Source organism: Metopolophium dirhodum, chromosome 7 (assembly GCF_019925205.1).
Source record: "Metopolophium dirhodum isolate CAU chromosome 7, ASM1992520v1, whole genome shotgun sequence".
Lineage (NCBI taxonomy): Eukaryota > Metazoa > Arthropoda > Insecta > Hemiptera > Aphididae > Metopolophium > Metopolophium dirhodum.
In genome coordinates this window covers 34,623,910-34,629,909 of record NC_083566.1, presented here as the reverse complement: position 1 = coordinate 34,629,909, position 6,000 = coordinate 34,623,910, and the positions used below count along the sequence as shown (strand labels likewise).

Here is a 6,000-nt window from a genome sequence, read left to right as displayed (position 1 = left end):
TTTTTTTTTATCCTGTATACACAATTTCTACCAGAAGGAGTGCTTTAATTTCAACATATAGTATCTTGTCTTTTAGCAAATTGGATCAATATGGTACTTTAGACAGGTCATTTTTCGATTTACTCAATAGTTATTTAATGTTCCGGGGAAAACCACCGACAAATTACAAAAAACCGCTAAAAATGGGATTTTAATTTCTAACGCTTATTACCATAGAAACAAATAAAAATAATGATTTTAGTTATTTTGTTGTAATTTATAATATCAATTCAACTTACAGGCTATAATAAATAATGACAATATAAAATATCTAGATTGTCAAACCTTCTCCGCTCAGAATAGTTTTTCTTATAGGGGTAAGAGGGGTTAAAGGGTTAGAGCTGATATTTTATCATTGTATTCAAGTTTATTACAATCCATTAAACATTGACCCACTTGTAACCTACTGTACAGCAGAGCGACATCCACTTACCCGCTTTTTGTTTGTTTGAGCCACACATATTGAAAAAACATTTTGTTGTTTTGCATCTTCTCGTAGCACACTTGGTTTTCAAGAACAAAAAATTAATCCTCGTCCCCCAATTAATGAATTTTGAATACTCTCTGTATATTTTTGTCGTATTTTTATAACTAAATGTACTAATTTTTTAATTCTTTAACTTAACATTATACCTAATATCATTATATTTGTATTATTATTGATGTGTATTTAATCATATTTTATAATTATTTATATTTAATATGAGAGTAGGTATATTTATGACACTACGGGTTTGCCAGTGGTGCATTTAAGGGGGGGAGGGTAACTTTGGAAAATGCCCTAGGCGCCAAATTTTAGTGACGGGAAAATGTTTATAGTTTATCATTACACAAAACTGAAATATTTCTATTTCGTCTGATAGCCTTATACCCATAAAGTCTATGATTATAAACGGTTTTCATTCAGGGCTATGGACTATGTGTGGCACGGCATTGCGACAATCACAGATATAAATTTGATATACCTATAGTATATATATATGGCCTGTGAGTTTTACTTGTTTAACCAATCGTTAGGTTAGCAGAGTGTGGACTTAGAAGTTAGAATAATGGTAGGTTGGATATTTTTATTTAAAACAAATAATAAACTTTATTGATGGACATGACTGCTGTAGCATTTGCCAACTAAACCGCTTTCGACGTGTTCGTCGACCGTCACCCTAAATTAATAAATCCCAAACCCAACACTTTGTTTTGGACATTAGTTACGACTTTTTTAGTTCATCTTAATTCTTAACCATAACCGTCGTTTTTAGCATCATTGTTTTAGTTAAATTTTCTTATTTATCAGAAAACGATAACATTTAAATAAAAAAGTTTATGTGCATATATAGGATTTTTAAGTGCATGTTACTATTTAGTGATTTTTAGACCTACTCTGCTCTAGTCATGACTAAGAGAGTCGTAAAGTCGTTCCATTTTTAATAAAAATTTATTTTAAAAAGTAAACCACTCAGACTGTCCATATACCTTCCAGCAAGCTGGTTGCGATCATCGATGCTGAGTGGTTTACTGCGAACAGTAGATCACCAGCCGTCTCACGCTCTGGCATATGGACAAGTCTCATCATCGTGGCTGATGACAACTCCAGATTTGCACCTGGAGGGGACAATGCATACTACAGAAATGATCCTGTGAAGTATGATCTTAATTTTTACTCTAACGCCGGCCCGTACTTATAACAGACGACGGGTGCTGAACACGAGCAGCTCGCTAACTGCCACATCGGATTTTGGCACTATGGGAACTGAATTCTATGACTGAAATATCGTCCAACTCACTGTTTTAGTTTATTATGTTGTCGGTTTGATGACAGAACACGAGAAAACAGTGTTCAATGCTCTGAAAGAGCAACAACGACACAACTCGATGCCACGTTTCAGTGAGTGTTTGACGGCAGCGCTATCTATCAACGGCTTTCGCCATTACTACTGTAATACTAGGCTAGTACCGCTGTCATCTGTCCGCTAGGCAGTAACAGTACAATTATTATCATTTTATCGGACCAAGTTGCTTAAACTAGCTTTACTTTTAACCCTAGACATTAGACATATTAAATAGTTTATAGGTCTAAGCTATTAACCACGGTATTTTATATAAGTCACAAGACCCGGCTATTTTAATGTTCTATTAACACGTTGATGGACGGTAAATACTATAGTATTATTGATTTTAATTTTTTTAAGTATTACGTTCCGGCGCTATAGCATTCAAATCCTAACAATTTTATTATATTACATCACTAGATGCGTTGATACTCGATATGATTTCGACATTTTATTTAAGTATTATATAATATACTGTAAACGCGTCACTCGTTCTATCCGATATATTATATTATTAAACATAATATTAAATAGTATTATACGGCGCACATGGTTGTGTTTCAGGACGCCTTCCGCGACGAAACCAAGTGTAACGGAACTAATCGAGTGAGAAAAACACCTATGGGTATACTATATACTTATATACATAAACATAAACATAATATAATAATACATATATTATACATATAACATAATGTGTAATGTGCATACTGCATATCCATTAAACGCACAAAACTAGTTTTTTTGATTACATATTATGTTCATCCCGCGATTTTATTTATTAATGTGGTGATGGTGATGGCATTATCGCGTGACAAATTAAAAAATATAAAATCGAAAAAATACTAACAGTTTTGTATATTATTTTATGTCAATGACTAGAACGTATAGAACACCAGTTGCCTAATTGGTCAATCTCATTTTGGAAGGTCGCAAGACGCTCCATCACATTAAAATCTATAAGTAACACAAACGGTAGGTACATTGAAAAATCAAATTTTTCAAATAACTTTTTTGCGGAAAAATAATTTCAAAAATCTCAGTTTCAATTAGGAAAGGGATTGAAAATAGATTTAGAAACAAAGTTTTTGTTTCTTAGGTTTTTAAGTGGCGACTGGTGAACCTTATTCTTACGCCTTAAACTGGACTTTACCATTTATTTAAATGGATATCGATTACGTTGATCATAAAAAAAATACAGAAAGATGTTACTTTTTTTCTTATATAATATGTGCTGGGACACCCGTTACATTGTAGGATTTTTTTCGCATTTTTTAGTAGAAGGATTTGCGAGCGAATTTAAAAACTAAGATAGATAGGTTATGGCATCGTCGAGTAACATTTTTGCAGAAAAAAATTAAAAAAATTCCAGTTCTAACTGAAAAAGTGATTGAAAATAGTTTTAGAGACGACATTTTTGTTCCTTAGGTTTTTAAGCAGTAGGACCTTATTCTTACACCTTAAACCGGGCTTTACCATTTATTTAAATAGCAATCTATATACGTTGATGATAAAAAAAATTTTAAAAATCTTAGTTTTAACTATAGGAACGGGATTGAAAATATTTTTAAAAATGAAATTTTTGTTACTTAGATTTTTAAATGGTAGGAACTTATTCGGAAACCTTAAACCGTGCTTTACAATTTATTTAAATGGCGTTCATACGTTGATGAATTAAAAATTTGGAAAATGAAACTTTTTATCTATATATATATATATAGTTATATATACTTTTATAGTTATATTTAACTAGGAAAGGTATTGAAATTATTTTTTAGAACGACATTTATGTTACATGGTTATTAAAGTAGATGAAACGTATTCAGATGCCTCAATTTGAGCTTTATAATTAATTTAAATGACTTAAATAAAAAACGTTGAAAATATTTTTTTGAACTTGCCTATATGTATATTGTGTCGTCGATACCAGCAAACTAATACCTAAATACAAAAAGATTTTGAAGTTAAATATAACATGGTATGTATATACTTGATTATACCGAGTAGCTAACTTACCGAAAGATATGGTGGGAATACACAAAGCTAGAGTGATATGTAACGAAACTATACTTTGGTATACACATATTATTGAAGCCATAGGCGTAAACCAGTGTTAATTCTTGGTTGGAGGAGTGGTATAACTAAATATCTATAACGTAAATATATCTATTATCTCCTATTACCCACCTATTACACTTTTGCCCCCTCGGTCAAATATCTGAAAGGGCAGTTATACCCCCCCCCCCCCCAGATTACGCCTTATTATTGTAGCGTGCGAAAAATTAATATCATACATTTAGGAAAGTGATCAAAAATATTTATAATTTCTTAATGATGCTCGTTGATCCCATGGAATTCCGTTATAATAAAGGACAAAATAATATATAAAACCGCGCGCCTATATTATGGTAGAGCCGTTATGGTGGTTTATACGTCATACCATAATTATTGGTCATTACAATAAATTATATAGGATAAAATATATTTACATATTTAATACAAGTGTTTAAATATAAATGTGTAGGTCTACTAATAATATTTAAGGGGATGTTACACAGAAATTTGTTGTATCTGTCTTACAAGTGCGTAACATAGACAATTTTACGCTCAGAAGATCACGTTTAGCTCCGTATAGTTAGTTTAATAATAGAGTGAATTGACCTCTTATAAAATTTAAAAGTAAGACTATTATCTAGAGCATCTCATTGGTTTTTCTTTATATTTTAATTTTAAACCTTTTAATTTTACAAGAGCTCAATACTCATAGTATTTTAAAATGTACATACAATTAAGCTTTGAATATATTTCGTTATATAGATATATTATTACTCAATTATTAAGTAAGATTTATTTTGGGGCTCTTTGAATTATAACATCGTAAATCAATTTGTACCTTATAGCATTGATTGTAATATTATTTTGAGAAATTTGTTATTCAAAATAAGTCGTTTTCATGAATTGTAATAGTATATAACTATATAGTATAATATAATCGTTCGTTTCAATTCAATAATTGTCGTAGTTATAGATACTATGTCTACCGAACAATCACGACACAATATAAGTATATCGTCATGACCCTGAGAACTGAATATAACACGTGTTGTTCTATAGTCTATACCGGCTTTATTTTTACAGGGTCATTCGGAAAAATAAAAATACGGTTTTGCATAAACGATAGTGTCAATGTTTTTTTTCTCCGTGGCCTTGTGTATAAATGTATTATATACCTAGGTATATTGATAATTGTGTGTTGCAGTTAAGAATTGCTATAATAATATTATGCAGATTATACCTATTGTATATACCTATATAATGTAATACCTATACCTACCTAGTAATACACCATAAAATAAATATTTCAGAATACATACTAATATTATATTGATAAAGTTTTAGTTGACATACAGATAATTGGACGAGTATATCATACAGCTAGGTTTATCTAATTAGTAGAAAGATAATATAAATATTGGTCATTTATCGGAGCGAGGAATGATAATATTTAGAAAAATTAACCATTATGTTACCTATTAATTATTATTAGACTGTATTTAGTTTTAGTTTAAGCTTATTTAGTTTATTTATTAAGTTTACGATTTAGTTAGGCCAAATTTTATATTTTGTTATATGCACATAATATATAATATCAGTATAGGCATTAGGAATAGTACTAAGTACCTATATCAGGGTGAACAAATTACATTTTAAGAAATTAGGGACACCAAAATTAAATTTTTTATAAAAAAAAGGTATTTATGTATCTTTATTTATAATTTTTTTTCCGGTTAGGTTAGACCGGAACGAATGGCTCCCTATACTGTATTTAGACTATATATAATGTATAGTATGTTCAGTGTTGTGTATACAACGATCTGCTGTATAACTGTAAAGAAATAATATTTCTATATACATTTATAAATTTCGTTTATTTCCAACTACGTCTAGATTACATTATACATAATTAAAAAAAAACACCAGACTAATATGTTGTCATTATATATATGAATTCCATATTTCACATTGATAATAGGTACTTTAGCCATTCAGTTTTTAATGATCATTCTTAGTTTCTTACATTATGTACAAAAAAAAATTTTGTGTACCGAGCGAATATACAAGTCATAACTGCAAT

At 30.0% G+C, this 6,000-nt stretch overlaps 1 non-coding gene across 1 annotated transcript; it reads right to left on the bottom strand.

Annotated features, from left to right (window-relative positions):
* Positions 1–1,487: 1,487 nt before the first annotated feature.
* On the bottom strand, positions 1,488–1,688 carry LOC132949813 (small nucleolar RNA U3). Its single transcript, XR_009665139.1, has one exon. It is a non-coding gene; the product is annotated as a small nucleolar RNA U3 (small nucleolar RNA).
* Between the last annotated feature and the right edge of the window lie 4,312 nt (positions 1,689–6,000).